At 43.1% G+C, this 22,070-nt stretch overlaps 1 protein-coding gene across 4 annotated transcripts in view; it reads right to left on the reverse strand.

Annotated features, from left to right (window-relative positions):
• The window catches only part of PTPRA (protein tyrosine phosphatase receptor type A), a 199,335-nt gene that overhangs the window by 74,552 nt on the left and 102,713 nt on the right, over positions 1-22,070 (reverse strand). The window contains exon 1 of one of the 4 annotated variants that reach the window (XM_054990373.1): positions 16,684-16,749. The exons of the other annotated variants lie outside the window; for them this stretch is intronic. The gene's annotated coding sequence lies outside the window, so the exon portion shown is untranslated. Of the gene's footprint in view, positions 1-16,683; positions 16,750-22,070 lie in introns of those variants that run through there. 4 annotated transcript variants of the gene reach the window in all.

Below are 22,070 nucleotides of genomic sequence, written 5' to 3' on the forward strand. Positions count from 1 at the left end.
CCATAGTTACTCATTGTTATCCATGCTCTGTTCATATCCAGACCAGATGACGGCAATGTAGCGTACATGGGGCTGCTTTTGAAAGTTGTTCAGGAACTTCAATTAATATAAAACACAGCACTAATTTTGCTGAGTGACATAAGAAAATATTATCAATATAGTTAATTCTCAATGTGGCCCCATTTGTGGATACTTAAACTCGGAGACTGAGGCCATGGACAGACAATTGGAACTTTCTGTAAACTTGAGGAAAGCCTCCCCGGTTTGCAGAAAAATACTGAAATCTAAGTAAAAATGATAGAAGGAGCACCGGTAACTTTATGAAACAGATGCCCTCAGGGGCCTTTGCTAGGCAACCACGACTATATCGCCAGCATTCAAGCCTTGGTTTCTGTCTGTAAATGGTAGGAAGAAAAGGGCAAAGTGCTTTCCAGGGCCACTTAGGCCTTTGAGGGAGGACTTACGAGGACCAGTTTCGGCAGCAACCAGCAGTGACCTGCTACTCCCTAATCTGCAGGACTCATCCAGGCCCATTCAGCTGTTTACTACTGTTCAACAGCAAGTACACCACAAAAGCCAGGAAGACCCAAGTTCAAATCCCCACTCCACCACACTGGGTTACCTTAGGACAGTTACATGCTCTCACTACAAGCTACTTCAATGTTGTTGAGAGGATAAAATGGAGGTGGGGAGAATGATGCAAGTTGTTTTGGGCCCCATTGTGGAGAAAAGTGGGCTATAAATGAAGTAAATAAATAAATACTAAATATAGCTGAAGTTGGGGCAGATAAAAGGGAGGCTTGTAGGCGAGAAGGAGAGAAGGAAGCAGGGAAAGATGAGGATATGCAGGCTGCCCATAGGTAGGAGGGAAAGAGGAAATAACAACAACAACGATAATGATAATGGTTGTTGTGGATTTTCCAGGCTGTATTGCCGTGGTCTTGGCATTGTACAATGCCAAGACCATGGCAATACAGCCCGGAAAATCCACAACAACCATCCTTCTCCGGCCGTGAAAACCTTTGACAATATATCGATAATGATAATGATAATAACTGTGCTTATATACCGCTCTTCTAGATAGATTAGTGCCTCGCCCAGAGCGGTGAACAAGTCAGTGTTATTACTATCTTCACAATACAACTCAAGACCTGGGGATGAGAGGAGGGGCTGAGTTGCTCCCCTGCCACCTTCCCAGTTTCAGGCACCAGGTTGACACAGGGCTTTTGGTTCAATTGATTTATTATTAATTAATTAATTAATTGAATTTATGGTCTGCCCTCCCTGCGAACGGGCTCAGGGAGGATTACAACATACAATAAAAGACAGATAAATTACAATAAATAGGGCAATAAAATCACAGCGTTCACAATTCTAAGTTCAGTAGCATAAAACAAGCTCTACAACATGACTTCTAGTGACCCAGGACGGGATTCCCTTCACCCTTCCCCTGCAACTCATAAAAAGAGGAGAGGAGGTGGAGACATGAGATTGGTGGAGAGATTGGAGATTTGGGGGGTTCTGCTGCTGCTGGCCACTCTGACAGCTATACATTTTTATTTCATTGTGATTTCAGTGTTTGTTGACCTTGCAAGGGGCTTCCAAAGCCATATGCTAAGAACAGTATGTATAGGCTGCAGCCTATGTCTGACAAAGACGCATCTCAAGGTTTTCACAACTTATGCTCCTGCTCTTCATCCCATTGCCTGCCACTCCCCAGAACACTAAAGAGAAAGACAGGCTCTGGCAGGTGACAGAGGATGCTGAAGAGCAACCAACTTTATCGACTGCCCAGGTCAGTTCCGTATTCTAGAGATCAACCAGAGTTTCAACAGCTGCTTTGGCTAACATCTCTCCGATTCCAGAAAGCAGCAAAATCCATCTATCCATCGAAGCTGGGCCATTTTATAGGCCTCATGTGCCCACAGAGGACTGAAGATGCTGAAACGCCAACCCTTACCAGATACCATCTGCCTGTGATGAGTTAATTGTTACAATATCCTCCCTACCCATAGATCACCCTCCTGCCTGGAGCAAAACCTGCCAGCGCATGTCAGCAAAGCAGTGCATACTCTACCACAGGTGCAAATACTTGGCGTGTATCTCGCTTGGCATTACAGAACTTAATACTGATAGCCTGGACAGCGTACCTAAGGACATGGTTTAAAACAACAACAACAACAGTAGTGTAGAGAAAAATGTAACACACATCCTATCTCAGGGGCATAATCCATTATCCTTTCAGTGTCGTGCCTTGAGAAACACACTGAAACTGAAGTAAGGTGCCCCCAAAAGCAGAGATTACGCCTCAGGGAAAGGGGCTAGGTATTTATGGTTTAAAATCAAAAGATTTCCTAGGGGCAGGGTGATAAAAGATTTTAACGTCTTTGCAAAGCAACCCCACCCCCCATCGAATGACAGAGAACAGTAACTTCACCAATGGAGGAAATAAAGACAGAGCATAAAACCAAGGTCTGTGGACTTAATCTGAAGGGTAGGGATAACTTGCCATAGAGATGTTAGAAGACCATGCCCTCTTACAAAGCGGACACTGAATACGGCAATGGAGAGAAACCGGTGGGGGAGCATTTCAGTTTTACAAACATTCTAACAGAACAACCATCAAAGGACTGTTTAGAAACTGATGAATTCCAGTCCTACTGTCACCAATGCAACACCGTCTCACAAGATTGGAATAAAGATAACCAGGGCTTTTTTTCTGGGAAAAGAGGTGGTGGAACTCAGTGGGTTGCCCTCAGAGAAAATGGTCACATGGCTGGTGGCCCCGCCCCCTGATCTCCAGACAGAGGGGAGTTGAGATTGCCCTCCGCACCACAGAGCAGCACAGAGGTCAATTTAAACTCCCCTCTGTCTGGAGATCAGGGGGCGGGGCCACCAGCCATGTGACCATTTTCAAGAGGTTCTGGAACTCCGTTCCACCACGTTCCTGCTGGAAAAAAGCCCCGAGGATAACTGCCCCTTCATGGGCACTGCAATGACTGATCTGTGGAAGCTATGCGCTTGGATTATGTGGGCTTTTTCCTGCCTGTGTTCCTATTATCTTTATTCTCACCTTCATAAGACGTAAGGTTCCACTATACCTCACCCCAAGTCCCCAGCATTTTATCAGTTGGAAGTAGGTTCGGCAATTACAAAACCTCATGTGCTCTATGCTTTAAGCAGCTGGACATAAAAAAGCCCCAAAAGTAATTGGTCGCGAATAAAACTCTACTAAAAGTCCAAACTTTTGTACTAGAATAAATTAATCTACCGCAGATTAAAAATGCTCACAAAATTTCATAGCATTAATGTTTTGACTCAAAACTCCCCGCTAATTTCACTTCACCCTTGTGCAAATCAAGTTCAAGAATCTTTATTTCTGTATCTTTTTCTTTTAAAATATACACAGTTTTTAAATGATAGTTTCGCGGCGATGTCATAGAAGAGACAAATAAGAAATATGAAATGAAAATAGCATATGAAAAGTGATTTATTCCTTACATCCCCTAGACCAGCTCTTAAACTAGATCAGCAACAAATTGGGGTGTGGGTGTGTTATGTGTTCAATGAAGAAGCTCCCTGTACTGGCCAATCCAGTAACGGAATAAATAGTGGCATGGATGGAACAGATGCTGCATTCAAACATACAGTAACAAAACATAGAGACGTTTCTACATCAGAAAGAGCCACGCAGTTAGACTAAGCCCTATCTTTAAAACCATTCTAGGCAATGAACATTAAATGGGTGACCTTGGACGGGTCACCTCTCAGTCTAGCCTACCTCCAAGGGTTGTTGTTAGGGTAAAATAGAAGTGCAGAGTTCCTTTTATGCCACCAGGGAGGAAGAGCAAATAAGAATGTATAAATAGGCAATTAGCTACCCCCTGGACATCTGTGGCAAGCAAAAACTGGCCCCAAGAGAGCCACTCACCTCTGCTTAAGCATAAACCTGTATAGCTCTCACATCCTCTCTTCTAACTGTAAAAGCAACTGACTCTTTCAGGAGAGATGGAAAACTAACAGAGCCCAGCCAGCAGTCTGAGAAGCGTTGCTGTCCAATGTAAGCTAAGTTTCCCCTGCAGGGCCTAGCAAGGAGGCAACACGACCTTCACAGAAGCAGGGAGGAAAACTACCATCACAAGAATGGATTTACATTATTTTACACTGACGGCCACAGCAAAATCAGACAACGTATCATCTCCCTGCTTGTCACACTGCACTTGCGCAATATGCAAAAATTGCTTCCAGCACTGTATCAAGTGGATTGCAACTACTAAACAACGTACTCATTTTGCCAGTACACAGGTGCCCAATTTAGAAACAATGCTAAGCTGACAGACCTCTGGGGCTGTGTTCAAAATATGGATGCATTCTAGACACATGGAGGAGAATAAGTACCTCCTGACTGAAGGCTGATCTGGTATATGGATTATAAAGAAAAAAATGCAATCCAGGTTAACCAGAGCATTCATAACCACTCAGAAATGAGTTTCCCTCCAAACAATGCTTTGAAGATTAAGAACAGCCTGAGCTCTAAAACTGACAGCCATTCTAACGTGAACTCATTTTCTATACAACACCATCACCAGGTACCCGCCTACAATTTGTATGCTCCAAAAAAGATATCCATGAATCAGTCTTTCGTATTGTGGTGGCCCTCAATTTTGTTTATTTACATAAATATTTCGATGCTGCCTTTCCACCCAAACTGGGTCCCTAAATAGGATCTACACCTGAACTAGTTTCTAGTAACGAACAGTATGTGATCTATGAATTGCTTCTGGTTTTTACAAACTGAAAATGATGATGATGATGATAACAATAGCATTTGATTTATATACCATCCTTCATGATGACTTAACACCCACTCAGAGTGGGTGACAAAGTACGTTATTATTATCTTCATAACAATCACCCTGTGAGGTGGGTGGGGCTGAGAGAGCTCCGAGAAGCTGCGACTGACCCAAGGTCACCCAGCTGGCTTCAAGTGGAGGAGTGGGGAATCTAACCCACTTCTCCAGATTAGAGTCCTGCTGCTCTTTTCACAAGTCTTTCCAACGTGCAAAACTCACGGAACGAGGGCGTCTTCATGGCGTGATTTCTGATATCATCGCACCACAAAAATGAAATCGTGGCGCAATGACATCAGAAATTGTGCCATGAAGACGCCCTCGATCCATGAGTTTTGCGTGATGTAAAGACGTGTGAAAACGGCATCGCTCTAGGCATCTAAAGTATCTGAGGTCAGATACGTTAGACGCCTAGAATTTTCGGTTTGGAAAAATTTATAACTGGACCCCAGGCCTGGAGACAAAGAACTTGTAGCTGGAATTAAGTAAAGGGTATAGATGAGCTCACACTTCAACCCAAATTTCTATTTTTCTCAGATGAATTATTAACACATTTTTAAATACACACATATCTCAGCTTAACACAGCTGCAAGAGAGGACTTTCCATATATTAAAAATGGATGATGGAAGTGGGACGGTGTCGAGGAAAGACCACATAAGGCTAACAGCCTAACCCAAGGTTTCTGGTGTAGCTAAAGTCCTGCTGATTCCTAGAACATTCAGGATTTAAAAATAGGCATTAATACTTATTTCCACAGCGTTGTTCAGAGTATAAGGTACTTTACTACTCTTATATTATGTATTCTGCTAGCCACCAGATGGATTTTTAATATATATATATATGCTATTTAATATATATATATATGCTATTTAATATATATATATATGCTATTTTTAATATATATATATATGCTATTCATTAACATCCTGCATTTCCCCCAATGGAAAACCAAAGTGGCTTCTATCACCTCTCCTCTATTTTATGCTTACAACAACTCCGTAAAGTAGGTTAGACTAAGCGTGCACGACTGGCCCAAGGTCACCCAGCAAGCTTCCAAGGCAGAGTGGGGATTTGAACCTAGGTCTCCCAGATCCTAGTCTGACATGCTAAGCGCTGTACCACACTGGAGGTTGATGGACAGTGAGTTGGCCAAGGCCATTCCAACCAACCAAGCATTGCAACTGCATGAAATCTGGGCTTCTCATAACCAAACCCATGACTTCCGCACCTTCCCAGTCCTGCGGGCCCAACCAAGAACCACTCATCTCTGTGCAGAGTTCATAAGACAAAAACACGGCCAAATTTGATGAGTCATGATGAATTCCTTAAGTCTGTCTCCTGGCTTGGTAAAGGGCAGGAGCGTTAGATTTTGCAGAATGATTCAGTTCTTCCCAAGATGACAAAGAGGGAGACCGTGCAATCTCCGCCACCTTTATTCTTCCATGACTGAAAGAACTGCTTATAGCAGCAGCGAGAATGGAGGTGGGGGGTGAAGGAGGAGAAATGCACAGAAACCAAAACCAAGGCAGGTTTAGACAAAGCTGCCCATTGAAACTGCGAAGAAGTGAAAGCACATCATATGATGAGAAAGAGGTTAAAAGGCCAGCACCGCTTTCGACAGGGTGCCTTTTACAAAATCATTAAAGAAAAACACCCAACCAAAATGCCACATCCCATAAGAATACTCTGTTAAACCAAGCATGGCTACTCGGTTACCGGAGGAGCAGACTGCTGAAGCAACACCTTAAAGACTACCAGGTTGGCATAAAGCTTTCATGGACGAGTGTCTGGTTTGTCAATCCAGAACAAAGAACAAAAACTTGTTAGTCTTGAAGATGCCACAAAACTGGTGTTTATGCAACCACCAATTGACAGTCAGAGGACCTGCAATTAACGCCAACTAGACCACACAGCAATCTTAACTAACAACGGTAGTGGCACTTGAGATTGAGTACAGCCAGTACTTCATACACCTGTTTGTGTTTCTTTTCTGCACCAAACTAACACAGCCACCCTCTGGAATTTGCAGCCAAGGGAAATCTGAAGGAGACTTCCTCTTTCTTTGGATAATAAACACATTTGAGAAGCCTGAATTAAGGGTCTGTTATGACCTTCATACCAACAGTGGTAGTTTTCAATCTCTATTCTGGTGCGAATTCAACAGCTGACTGTCTTCCCCAAAAGAGAACTTGCCTACCACTTCTCATAATCTCTGATAAAGCACAGTTGCAACAAAGCCAAAACCCACATGAACTTCTCATGAGACTCAGCTTGCGGCCGAGTCCTCTAGAACAGACTGTAATGTGAGGCAGATGTGTGAGAATTTCATCACAGATGTCAAAAGGGTTCCCTTTCTAACAAGGTCATTCACATGCTATTTCTGTGGTGAATGAGCTCCCCTAACAGGGACCCAGATATTTGCACTCCCACAAGACCCCTTTGAGCACCCCACAAGAACTTTTGATTTAGTTGCTGGAAGCCTGGATAAAATAATCCAGTTTGATATCAAGCGGGGGTGGGGGGCTCTCTGAATTGATAGGAATTTCCCCTGGAATCTCACATGTCAGTAGTCTATCTTCTGGAATGCTCCAAAGATTGAAGGCCTTTTGTCTTCAGCCTCTAGAACTCACACCCAGGAGTAAATGACTCGTTTGCTTGTTAATAACCTAACACCTATAAAGAACCTTCCTCCCTATTCGGCCTACCAGTGTAATGCAATCCCAAACCCCGGGAAATACTAGAAGGCGGCTGTACAATCTTCATCATGCCAGCCGAAGCGGGCCCATCACTCCACTGCACCTAAATCATTTTGCCATGCCTCCTGCAGGTGCCACCTTGCACATGGGCGAAATCAACAGCAGCCCGTACATGGGCTTTCTCTGTGGTGGCCCCTACCCTATGGAATGGCCTGCCTGAGGAGGTCAGGAGAGCCCCCACTCTCCTTGCTTTCCGCAAACGATGCAAAACCAAATTATTCAAAAAGGCTTTTTACTCAGATAGGAGGGCGGTATTGTAGGGAGGGGATCTCAGATGTGTCGCTAATGAATTAGGGACCACAGACTTCACCACCATGTTGCCTTACATACGACTCATGTACTTTCAATGTGTGCTCCTATGAGCTACCCGTGCTTCATACTGTCTGACGTCAGTCCTAGAATTGCTTATGTTCTGTTTCAGCATTCCTTCAACTCTGTACTAGATTCTAGCTAATGCTGTGTCTTGTAAACTTGTATTTATTTACCCCATGGCATTGTTTATGGAAATGTCCTCAATGATGACTGTACTGATCTCTCACACTGTGCAATCCACCTTGAGTCTCAGTGAGAAAAGTGACGTAAGTAAACTTCCATTTCCATGATCGTGCACCTCACCCTTTCAACTCTATACAAAGAACATCTTAAGCCTGTTCTTACTTTGTAGTCAGCTCCCAGAACTACTTGCACTGAAATAACTAACGGGAAGGCTGCCCCTCCCTCCCTCCTAATTCTGCACACTGCTCACAGCCACTTCAGCAATCAGGCAGGCGGGATGCGCTCCCTTCGTTTGCGAGACTGAAAGCTCTCCCTTTCCCAAAGGCCTCGGCTTTCCAATCTCCAGGTTTGTTCTGCAGCATACACACACCCAAGTCATGAATTCCAGACTCATCTTAAATACAAGTTAAGTTTATTAGTTTAAGGAGTGTTTGCAAAAAAGCGTAAAAGCACTCTTACACGTGCAACAGACAAATAAGAAAACATTACTGTTGCTACATAAAATCTGACTATCTAAAAACTTGAGAGCTAGCTACCTAAGCATCTCTGTTTAGCATCCATTTGTTGCTTATCTCACCCGTCCACTAGAATGCGAGCCTGGCTGGGAGGGGGCTCTTGATGAGCCCGTTTTCATCTCTGCTCTGCATGGCCAATACTTGACCCCTCACGTCTCGTCTAACTCATCGTAAATCATCTGGGCAAGAACTGGGGCAACTCTGTATTCTGTGCTGCCCTTGGCACAGCGTACCGCTAACTTTAAAGCCATAGGGTTGCATGAGACAGAATGCTTTTTTTAGGGCAGGACTAGTTTTTATACCATGAGAAAACAAGACTCACTGGAAAAGACAATAATGCTAGCAGAACTTGAAGGCAGGAGGAAAAGAAGACAACTCAACATGACTCAAGACTAGACATGGACACGAACGGAAACCCCCCCCCCCCCCGAACAAGCTGTTTGTTCTTTGTTGCCATCCACGAACAACGAACAGTAACGAACATGACCCTGTTCACAAACTTGTTCGTTGCCCTTTAAAGATCCCTTTAAACTATCAGCTGGCAGGTGGCGGGGGGGATTCCCCCCTGCCGCCTGCCAGCTGATAGTTTAAAGGGCCCTTTCCTGCCACATGCAAGGGGCAGAGCCCTTTAGACACCCCACAAACTGACCTTCCCAATGTCCAATACCCACCAAATTTGCAGGGGACATAGTCCTCACTGTCCTCTGAATCCCCCCCCCCAAGTTTCAAAGAGATTGCACCCCGGGAAAGGCATGATCCATGGGTCTCCCCCTTTGTTGTCATTTTCTCTTCACAGTGGCAAAAATGGGACTCTCTGCTGGAAGTACTTTGAAGGGTTAAAGCCAGAAGGAGTTCAGACAGCGTTCAGTCCCTGCCGTTGCCAGAGGAATTGATTAAAAGGTCCCAGACCATCTGGCTTGACAAATAGCTGACGAAGGCAAGTTTGCAACGACCATTTGTTCGTTTAGAATGGAGCTTCACGAACGGCTTGTTCGCAAACAGACGAACGGGCTGTTCGTGGGGTTTTTCCGTTCGTAATGCTGTTCGTGCCCATGTCTACTTGAGATGGCTTGACTCCATAAAGGAAGCCACAGCCTTCAGTTTTCAAGACCAGAGCAAAGCTGTTAATGATCAGACGTTTGGGAGCCCGCTGGTGTGGGGAGGACGGAATATAAATCAAATAAAAATAAATAAAATAAAATTCATTCACAGGGTCATGATGAATTGGAAGCATCTTGACAGCATATAATACACAGTTTTTACACTGGACCGTCTTATCCACAGGGTGGTTCTGTACTTTACTGAGAGAGGTGCCAAAGGAACCAGTATCAACTAGTCATACAGTTCACCTCATAAATTGCAAATTATAGGAATGCCAAGGCAGAAACATTAAAAATTAAAGTATTTGCAGAAAGCATGGAGGATTTTCTGAACATTGCTAGAAGGAAAACAAAGAATGGATCCCACCTCTGAGCAGCACAGAAGCATAAAGGAAGCCTGCGGGCCACATACTGAACTAATTTGGCTTTTGGAAGATTGATGAAATAAGACTGTACTGAAGATGATGAGAATAAAAAGAGGTGGTCCATGGACTCCATTTTTTTTTCCAAAGGCACTTAAATATGGGACACTTTTGGTTTTCAATTTTGCTGCTACTGACAGGCCTTTACAGGAACCAATTTCGTAAACTGGATGACAATACTCTCCAGCTATTTTCATAAAACTATGGATCTGGAAAAAAAAATGAAGAGAAGGCAACTGTGTTGGAAACGGAGTCCATAATTCATAACCACAGCACTTCCTCTTTTAACCAGTAGTTTCATTATGGTGTTTACGGCTGGGATTTCTGACTTTGAACTGCGAAGACCAGGGCAATGAACAAGAAATGACTGCTGCTGAATTTTTGTTCTACACACAAAAAAAGAAGGAAGTTAGCTGAGCAGAGGGGCTACTGGAAACCCTGGAGCTAACTCCAGCCTCCCAGCTGCATATTCCAGCGCTATGACATGTTAGACTACATGATTTGGAAGAAGAGGGTTGGATACTGTGAGAATACTATCACAAGTAACCTTGCAGTATCCAACCTTTTCCCTTCAAATTTTCTCCAACAGATTTAATGCCAACAGATGCACGGCTGCCATTTCCAGGCGCTTTTCATATTTACAATGGTGGTGGAGAGTACCCACAAGTCATAGCTGACTATGGCAACCCCTGCTGGGGTTTTCATGGCAAGAGACTAAGTGGCGTGGTTTGCCATTGCCTGCCTCTTCAGCCCTGGTCTTCCTTGGAGGTCTCCCATCCAATACTAACCAAGGCTGACTCTGCTTAGCCTCCAAGTTCTCATGAGATCAGGCTTGCCCGAGTTTTCAAGGTCAGGGTATATACAACGAAGCACTTGCAGTTCTCCTAACACAAAACAGAGTAACCAGCCAACATGTAACTCTCTTAATGGGTTACCTAGTTCAAAAGGACTGTCAGGATATAATCAACAAAGTGAAAATTATCAAGAAGTTTTAGGACACAGAACTGTTACCCCGCTGTATGAAAACCTAATGAAGTTCATGGTCATTACATTCAGGATAGACAGAAGGAAGTACTTCTTTAATCAGTTTGGTGTAATGGTTAAGAGCGGCAGGACTCTAATCTGGAGAACTGGGTTTTGATTCCCCACTTCTCTGCTTGAAGCCAGCTGGGTAACCTTGGGTCAGTCACAGCTCTCTCAGAGCTCTCTCAGCCCCACCCACCTCACAGGGTGATTGTTGTGGGGATGATAATAACATACTTTGTAAACTTTGTTAAGTTGCCCTGAAGGGCAGTATATAAATCAAATGTTGTTGTTGCTTAATCAATGATTATTGTGGAATTCAATATTGTGGAACTCACGGCCAGCGGTCATCGTGATAGCCACGAAGAAAGTTTTCAAAGGAGATTGGATAGATTCATGGTGGAGAGGTAACAGCTCTAAAGACTAAATAATCAAGATGAAACAATACACACATACACTTCCATCCACTAAAGTAGAATTGTCAGCAGACTGCTAATTTTTTTACTTCTCTAGGCACAGCCTGGCCAAAAGGATTACCGGCCATTATTCCCACAAGGCGGCTGATCCCTGTTCCAAGTAGGGTTAGCTACCGAGGTTCTTCATGTTCCCTTGGTTGCCCTCTACTCTCGCCATCCAGTCTAGAATCCCAGCTTGATTCCGCTGCCCATACCACCTCAGATACGCTTAAAGCAGCAGGGCTCCCTCTGGAAATCTTGGAGAGCCACGCTCGCGTTTCCTTTCAACACAAGGAGCCACGCACCACCCCAACAATAAAATATATAAAAAACCTTTTTAATTGCCAGTGCACCTCTGAGCTCTAGAGACTTATCTTTCCCTATTACTGGGAGTTTTGCTTCATGAACTAACATTCAACTGTGGCATGCTCCATTCCGCCGCCTCAATCGGTTGCATATGTTGACCCGTTCTCAAACTCAGAACACCTACATCTTGACAACTTTGATATAATCGTCATGGGCAGGCTGTGTTTCATTTTAAGAAAATAAATTTGTTTGGGATCCCTATTAAGAAACTGTCAATTTTCCTGAAATACACTGGCGGAATGGTGCTTGCAAGACCCACAGGTGGCTCCCGAGCCACTGAGTGAATTTCACTGACTTCAAGTGTGTTCACTGCACCAGGTTCAGCATCGGCAGAAGGAAGTTTTTACCTAGATGGCTTCAAGACCTATTAGTTCTTCGGCTGCTAAGAAGAACATTCCTCAAGTATATGTGAGAGTCTGCAGAACGGAGGCTGAGCTACCAGCAATTAACACTGGCCACTCATTCCAACGCCAAAAGCAAATAGTTGCCTCTGGGAACCTCACAACTGGACAAGCTGATAGTTATACCCCTGTATGCACATCAGGACCTGGTTTTCAAAGGTGTGTTCCATTGGACTACCATGGCTAAGGACAGTCAATCATTTAAAGCCATCCCCGTATCTTGCGACAGTGAGTTCCATAAGTTAACAACGTGCTGTGTGAAGCACTTCCTATTTCCTGTCCGGTGCATACAATTTCACTGGATGATTGAGTCCTAGTATTATAAAATGACAGCATCCCTCTACCCTCACATTTCAGAGTGGTACCTTCTCTCCATACTATCTAGTCATATAAACCTGTGTTAGTTGTCTTTTTCATTCCCTAAAAATAGTATTCTCCTTTACCCCTTTAAAGAACCTGGAAACATTTAACAATCATTTTTCACACCCACCTTCTCACCTCTCCCTCCATCTTGCCATAGAGCAGCAGTGTCTCAGAGCTGCCTCTCTAAACCAGGAATTAAAATTCTCCCTTTTGGTACTTGGGAAGGGGGGGGCGGGATACTGCAGTGAGGACAAAGGGTCAAAAAACCCTCCTCTTTTATTTCCTATTTCAGGCCTATTACTACACAAAAGTAGTCTCAGTGTTGCCATTAGAGTGTCTCCTATTAAAACATTAAATACTGTGCGAATAGCAGCATGAACAAAGAGCACTTCCCGTTATTACTCTGCCCTGGCAGACACAAGGAAAAGTAAACTCTGTTGTTTAACCCTGACCTTATATTTGTTCTTGTATGAATAGAAGCTAAGCAAACTGAATACTCCCCATTCCAGCTCCTTGAAATGCAGGGAGCTGGAGGGGAAATTACCTCTGCAAACCTTCCTAGCCCAAGGGTGTCAGATGCAGGGGACAAGCAAAAGGAGACAGCCGTGCGTCTGTGCCCCATTTACTGGTGATATCTGAATGGCTGTAGCTGGCAAAAGGATACTGCGCTCACTCAAAAAGATACGGGCAAGGGAAACAAACTGGGCTTTTCTTACAAATCTAATTAACTCTATGGAATCTCTTTAGCAGCCAGTTGATAGTTCCTATAAAAACAGGCTGAGAAGGTAACTCCCTCGGCCTGAAAAGCAAAGCACGCTCTTTCTTAACCTGCCTGTTAAAGCCAGAGCTCAAGCTTTCTCACCAGTTGGCATGAACTCAGGATAAGACTGCCCAAAGAAAAACTGGTTGAAGGAAAGCCGAATTGCAGAGACGGTGATGGAAACATTTACCAAAGCTACCGAACTTACAGAAACTTTTTAAAGTCATATTAAAGGTTTGCTAAGTAGCTGATTGGGAAGTGCCTAGCACAGTACATAGCAAAAAAAAAAAGCTTTCTTCTATAAACCATTGGAGAACAAGGTGGATGAGGAATTTTGTTCCCCAACCCCAATGCAAATCAGAGAAAACGCAAACAGAGATGGTTGTGCAGACAGAAGAAATGAGGAATGGGATGTCTTTGGAAATCCACTTCTTGTTATTTCTGACACTGCCCAATTTAACCTTAAGACAATAGGTGGTAGCTGGATAAATCAGTTGGGATGGAGCCATTCAGGGTAACACAAGATAGCCCAGGGTTGCTCTACCCACTCCCGACAACTTCTAAGGGTTTCGAAATGTATATAAATCTTCACACTGTTTTGTGCTTCTGCACTCCCCCTCACTTCCTGGCTGGGAACTGGGACCAAGGTCCCTCTATCAGGGGAGGGTCTTTATTCTTCACAATGCGCCCGTGGCAAGTCTGGCCATCACAAGAGAGTCAATAAAACTCATGAATGGCCCTTTTATACCACAGCCCTTAATACAATGTAGAAGGAGAGTGCAGCATTAGATGACCCAATTTAAGAAGGCGCTATTAGCAACCGGCTTTAACTCTTCTTGTCCCCGATTGCCTTCTTTGAAACCCACCACTTAAAAGGGGGGGGAGAGGATGTTTCCCTAGCCGAGAAGTTCCTGGCTTTTGTCGTCAGGCCCGAGGCAGTCTCAATTCACAGCCAACTGAAGCGCTGGGAGCCTACCGAGACAGACTCTTTCAAGACGACCTTATTTTTCTCCAAGACCTAAGAATGGCTCCATGCTTTGTGTCAATTGTGGATACCCAACAGAAGTGTGATATTCTACACACGTGCAACGGATAAGCAGATTTACATCCTCGAATGCCACGCGTGTGTGTCTAACTGGCCATCACACGACCATGGGGGGCTTTAAGAACACACATCTGCCATTCCAGCCTTCTGTGTGTAAAGCATGTGCTCTGTTACTGAGAGCCAAGCTACAAGTGATGCCTGACACAGGTTGGACACTTGTCAGCTTCCCTCAAGTTTTGATGGGAAATGTAGGCATCCTGGTCTTGCAGCTGTAATGGAGAGCCAAGCTGTAAAACCAGGGCGCCTCCATTTCCCATCAAAACTTGAGGGAAGCTGACAAGTGTCCAACCTGTGTCAGGAGTCACTTGTAGCTTGGCTCTGAGTTAAAGGCCCCTTTGCTCCTTGTGTCCGCAGCAAGCAGCATCACAGCTCCCTTTTGCAGATTCTAACCAAAATGTTGCAGAAGACAAAGCAGGCACTTGCTGTCGGATGAATGATTCAAGAGCACGCTGTGCTTCTAAAAGCCGGTCAATCCATCATTAACTTCATTGCCCTGGGAGGCTACACTGAAGTAGCTGCACAGGATATCCACTGACATTCAATCACAGTTGTCTCCACCTTAATATAAAGAGGCAGCCATGTGGCTGGCATCCTTAAAGAGCTATGGATTTCTATTTAGACAAGTATAAATTCACTTTTTTTAAACGGAGAAAGCCAAATAGAAAACAGACCTGGAAAAGCTTCTCTTTAGCCAGCTTTCACTGGAGGAATAGTTTTTATCTGACGTTTGCCTTGCAGACTATATTGGGAGGGGTAAATGATTTCATTTCATACACTGGACCCCCCCCAAAACACAAACACAAACAAACACACACACACACACACACAAAGTATTTGCATCCTGAAAAACTAAGTAATTGCTCATTCAAACAGTATTTAATCAAAGTAAGCTCGAAGCATGTAATAAAAAATATTCTTCATTTTATAATGAATTGAGGACTTGAGAGGGGCAATGACATACATTTAATGATGCACGTGTCTCCCAGAGGAAAAAGCAACATTCAAAATACAGCTCAGATACAGGACAGCACTGGCTAGGGGGAGTGTATTATGTAATAACTTCTCAATTCTTATACACTCGGCTTCCAGAAATTTTGCATTTCCAGAAATGTAAGCAGGATTCTACTATGTCATTTTTGCATTGTTTAATGGATTTAATTACATCCCTCCTCTCCTCCTCCCTCCTCTATATTTGACCAGTTTCTTTCTGCCCTCCACGCATCTGATGAAGAGAACTGTGATTCTTGAAAGCTTATGCGACAATAAAATTGGTTAATCTTAAAGGTGCTACTGGACTCTTTTTGATTTTGCATCATTTAACTCGTCCACGCAGTGCCTGGAGCCCATAAAGCTCCTGGGCTTTTTGCTCCATCAGAAACAAAAAGGAAGAGAAAAGAGTAACTCTATATAACATGACTTCCAGGTTGTATCTGGAAGTGATACCACGTTACTCAGGGAATTTTCTTATCTCTGTGGTAAAGCCCTAGAGATGGGCCAATTCCTAGAGCGCCGAGACATCACGCACCAACCCGTTTTACAATTACTCTCCTTCCTTATAAACAAAAAAGGAGTTTTGTGGCATCTCAAAGAATGTCAGATTTTATTGTAACATAAGCAAACGATGAATAATTAGAATTTAACATAACAGTAATTAATAGTATTAATCAGGACTGCAATAAATATTGTAATGAACATTGTGAATGGTCGCTGCACCTATGTAATCTTGTACTTCTGAGTTCTGCGTATCAGTGTCACAAATCGTACCTCTTGCATTCCATAATATTTTAACCTCCATGTCCCCTTCTATTGCCATGTGTGTACTAGCTATATCTGATCACAGAGAATTCATTTCACATCTCCGATGAAGTAATCTCTAGACATGAAAGCTGTGCAACAATAAATCTCTCAGTCTTTTACAGTGGCCCAATATTCCTTTTTTGGTTTTTCTACAACAGGCTAGCCACGGCTCCTCTTCTGGAATTAATCACTTAATCTGAGCCCAGACCTCCTAAGAGGCTTAGCTCAGAAATTTGTTTTCAGCTCTAGAGCCACGTTGGAAAGAAAAAGTACCTGTTTGCAAGTAGAGTGCCTTTCCCTCCTCACTGAGTAACTGCAGCCTCCTGCCTTCTCCCACACTAAGGAACAGATCAGTAAGTTAATGCTGAGTAAAAATTTGGCCAGGGTTTTCAAATATATGGAGGAGCTAACACCCATTTCCTTCAAACGGGGGGGAAAAATCCCTTGATTTCAGGTTTTGCAAACTTCTAGCTGCTTAAAATGCATTTTAAAAACAACTTACCAGAACAGGGAACTAGGTATTTTCACTTTTGAAAAACTACTGATCAAAACAAAAAAGCCACTTCTTTCTCACACGCCTGCTCCTCCATTTCCCATCCCTAAAGCATCTATTGCAGGCCCTGGCAGGCTTCCTCAGAGAAAGTGAAGACAAAGCAGCAAAATAGTAAATGCATCTTCTAATTAGCATTTAACGTTGAAGCTTCTTAGAGGAAAGTTCAGTGGAAAGAGGGGAAATCCATACATCCACTGTAAAGAATATCATTCTCTGCAAGTTTCTTTGCATGTCTCAGTTACTACATGATCAACTGTTATTTATTTTTTATTTATTTATAGATCACATTTATACCCCGCCCTCCCCACGAGCGGGCTCCGGGAGGCTAACAACAAGAAAATATTAAAATCATCAACAATTTTCTAAAACTCCTATTTAAAATGAGTACAATATAAAGCAGATAGGCACCATACACAAAATAGGCTATACTGAATTCACTAAAAGCATGAATGCAGCAATGATATAAGCCTGGGGCAGCCTGCGATGGAATACGCGGGGAGAACAGGCAGGGGACAATTCGTTGGTTCTCAGCCAAAGGCCTGACGGAACATCTCCATTTTGCAAGCCCTGTAACGAGTCCCACAGGACCCATATCTCGATTGGGAGTGCATTCCACCAGGCCGGGGCCAGGGCCAAAAAGGCCCTGGCCCTGGTTGAGGCCGGACAAATGTCTTGTGGGCTGGGGACCACCAGAAGCTCCTCATCCGCAGAGCGCAAGGCCCTGCAGGGGAAATAGTGGGTTATCAAGAGAGGTGCAGCAGGCAACGTTCAACCATAATCTCGAATGCTTTACATTAAAAGGCATTCCACTTGGGAATGCCACCTACTTGGAAAGCTCTTGGCTTCAGCTTTAGGGAGGGGGAAAGAGTGTGGGAGAGATCAGGGAGCACAGGCCACTTGGGGGAAGGTTCGTCAACCTGGAGACCTGGTGGGGCTTGAAGATCTCCCGGAATTACAACTGATCTCTAGTCTACAGAAATCAGCTCCCCTGAAGGAAATGACTGTTTTGGACGTTGGACTCTATGGCATTATAACCTGTCAAGGTCCCCCCTCCCAAATTCACCCTCCTTAAGCTCCCCCAAGTCTTCTTGTAGAAGTCCAGATCCCAATGGGAGGAGAGAAGGAAACAAGAACAGCTATGGGGAAGGCAGCTCGGCTTGCTCCAAGTGGTGCCCTGGTAGTCATAATGCTCCCAGAGGCCGCTCATCTCACTTGTGCAGAAACCTGGTCCTGAATGGGGGGTGCGTGTGTCATGTGCCATCAAGTCGCCTCTGACCTAAGATGACCCTATGAATGAGAGACCTCCAAAATGTCCTATCATTAACAGACTTGCTCAGATCCTGCAAACTGGAGGACGTGGTTTCTTTCATTGAGTCAAGCCATCTCGTTTTGGGTCTTCTCCCTTTCCTACTGCCTTCCACTTTTCCTAGCATTACTGAGTTTTCTAGAGAATCTTGTCTTCTCAGGACATGGCCGAAGTACGATAGCCTCAGTTTTGTCCGTTTAGCTTCTAGGGAGAATTCAAGCTTGATTTGATCTAGTACTCACTTATTTGGGTTTTTTTAACTGTCCCTGAATGGTAACCAAGAACAACTAATCAGCGAAACAGGAACTAGCTTTCCATTCTTAGATTTAAGTGCTAGAAAGAGGGACTTGCTAGGAACAGCTATGCTTTTGTTATTAGTTGTTTAGCAGTTAAGAGCTAGTGCCTGTTTTCTTTGTTTTACTACTTAAAGAACAAGAGCTCGGAGCAATTTTTAAGCAGCAGCTAGCTTTCAGTGTCTAGTTCTCGTCTCATTGCTCAGAACGAGATCTAGCTGGTAAAACAAAACCACGTCTCTGTTCTTATTTTTAAGTACTAGACGCAGGAATTTGTTATTAATTTTCATTTTGAATCTTGATTCTCAACAGTTAGAAATGAGACACTAAGAACTAAAAACCGCTGATCCTTAAAACAGGTACCAACTCTTCATTCTCATTTAGGCACTGGTTAAAAAACAAGCAACTGAAAAAAGAACTTTCGTTCTTGTTCTACATCTTTTCAGTGCTTAGTGTTTCATTTCTGTACAAACACTAAAATGAAAATGAAGGGGCTAGTTCCTGTTTCAACGGCTTCCCCCCTCCCCTTGTTTTAAGCATGATAAATAAGAACTGGGCACCCAAATCCAGCCTAGTTCTTAAAAAGAGCTAGGTTTTGTTGATTGTTCTTCAAACTTACTATGAAAGATCTGGAAAATATCGAACTGTAGAAAAATCTTACTGATGAATACCAAGCCCAAATCAATGTGTGGGTTCAAGCGAACCACGGGCACATTTTTGCACACAGAAAGGGGCTTTCCTGTCCCCTCCTCTTTGCAGCCCCTGCTTCTCAAAAATGGGATGGGGCGTGGAGCAGGAGTCACAGTTGGAGAGGGGAATCTATTAATCTAGATTAAAATATTTATATCCTGCTTTATTTCCTTAGACCCAGGCAGTTGAACCCCGCAAGATCAAGCTGCAGGGACACAAAAAACAATTCACAAAGTAAGAATAATGCTCAGATTTTAAAACTGCAGCCGTATTAGCCAGAACAGTTCACCTCCACCTCTCTTGGCAATTGAACTTGTGTTGCACACCTTCAGAAATGCAGCCACAGAAGGCTGCATCCAATCTAGTGGGCCACTCAAGAGGACAGGACCTTTCACACAAAAGCCTGTGACATCCCTGTTATGATACACACAGTCCTAACACAAGGCACCACAAAGGAGGAAGCCATATGAGGAATTTAACTGGAGGGTCAGAGCAGACCTTCCATTCACATAAGGAGGTATTTGGATCCAACCCTTCAACTAAATCCATTTTTATTTCAACTTCAAAACAGCAGGAGAAAGATAAAATTATCTGGGAATAAGCAACACAAAAAATTAAATAAAATGGGAAATGAGCACTCCCAAATAGTTTACTTGTTTATGAGCCAGGTCAACTGACACGGGCAACATACAGCTAAAGGTAAAAAGAACTTGGTCAAAGTAATATATTATTACTGATATTGTTATTGTTGTTGTTATTCATGTCATTTATAGTCCGCCTTTCTCACTGAGACTCAAGGCAGATGACATAGTGTGAGATTAGCACCGTCAATATCAAGGACATTTCAATAAACAATGACATAGGGTAAATAAATGGAAGTTTACAAAGACAGAAGATTAGTAAAAAACCAATACAAAGCTGAAGAAGTAAGAAATTGCTGTTCCTCTAGAAAGTAGTGTTCTCTTGGAGGCTGGAAATCTTGTAAAATAATATTGTAAAATAAACCAATCGTGTCACAAATTTAAAAGATCTGAGACAAGTACAGTACTAAACTCCATTTCTTCTCCGTTATTATTATATAATAATAATGTTTAATATTATATAATATATAGTTTTGGTTAATGCCTTAGGCCTTTTCAAAAAAGATGCAAACTCGTCCTTAATCATAAAAAGAATTTTGTCAATAAGTATACATGTTCAAATGTTTGTCTCAGCATTCAGATATATTAAAACGATGCTGTTGCCACTAGCAGTGAAATCCTAAGCAGATTTACACCAGTCTAAGCCCACTGACTTCAATGGGCTTAGACTGGAGTAACTCTTCTTAGGATTTCACTGTAAGGGACCGGAGAAAAATTTAAAAAGAAGGAAGCGAATCAGCAAAGTTGGAAATCTCCTAGTTTTATGAAATATTCTAGAGTTAAGCAGTAGAATGTCTTCATTCAAGGTGGAAGACAGTTTTCAGAGCATATATACATTTAGGTTGGAACTTAATTTAAGGGGACACAACATATATGGTCTCTACGAAGTTCAACAAGATTTAAAAGATTAGCTGTTACAGTGCTGGAAATAAGGCGTGATAAATTCAGATATTCGACTTCTGAAACGTATTTAAACGTAAGGATTATTTGACCTAAATGAGATGTGCACATTTCTCCGTCACGGACATGTTGATCGAGTGCATTTGATAATCACTGTTCTCCAAGTTTTTTGTTTCCTGAAAGCGTCTGTGTGTAATTTTAACACAAGTATAAAAGAAAGCTAATACTTGCTTTATCTTAACCAGAAGAATGCAATTCTTCTCCAACATGCACAACTTTCAGTCCAACCCAGAAGTGAATATTGGACAGGAGAGAAAGCAGAACGGAAGGAGGTAGGGATGCAGCGCAGGAAGAGGGAATTCTGATAGCATCTGTGGGGCTGAAATTAAGAAAGTGGGAGAAAAAGAGGCCTCTCACAGCAGGAATTCAGCACAAAGCAGAGCCAAGAACAAAAACTATGAGAACATTCCCGATTTTTGGCAGCATAGACAGCTTGATAATGGTGAGAGCCTTCAGGGAACAAAAGGGTAAAATGTACAAACAAAGGGTAAAATGTACAAAGAGCAGCTCCTTTGAGAGATCCCATTAAAGGATACGTGGCCCAAGGGATGCCACGGCCTAAGTTCCACAAAGGATTATGTAACAGAAGACCAGCTCCTGTCCAGGGATGCCCGCACGCATGCACTCATGGAATCTTCGAGTGATTCCGCACACACTGGATAATGCACTTCCAATCCTCTTTATAGATCATTTGGAACAGGGTTTTTTGTGTGCTGAACAAAAAATCCACCTCAAACGATTCATAAAGTGCATTATCCAACGTGTGCGGAATCAACCTTCAAGCTTCCATTTAAGATTAGGAAATGTCTGTAGTGCCTTTAAAACAGGGGAGAATCCAAAACGCTTCCCTCCAGTGGGACAATTTAGGTGTTTGCTGTATTTATCATTTACCCCATGACATTTTTTATGGAAATGTTCTTGACACTGTATGGAAATGCCTGCCCTTGTCCTTGCCAATGATTGTACTAATCTCACACTGCGTAATCCGCCTCGAGTCTCACTGAGAAAGGTGGAATATAAATGACGAATAAATAAATTTACTATATCCTGCATTTACTTGAATACAAGATGATTTAACTTTGGGGCGAGGTCATTAAACTTAGATACAAATTTATGTAAAGTTCTCATTTTGTGATGGGCAGGGGCTGCTGAGGGGGGGCTGCTACTCCCACAATGGTGCCCTCTTTTCTTTCATGAGCCAGAGCCAGAAAATGATG

The sequence above is a fragment of the Eublepharis macularius genome, chromosome 10 (assembly GCF_028583425.1).
Source record: "Eublepharis macularius isolate TG4126 chromosome 10, MPM_Emac_v1.0, whole genome shotgun sequence".
NCBI classification, from domain to species: Eukaryota; Metazoa; Chordata; class Lepidosauria; order Squamata; family Eublepharidae; genus Eublepharis; species Eublepharis macularius.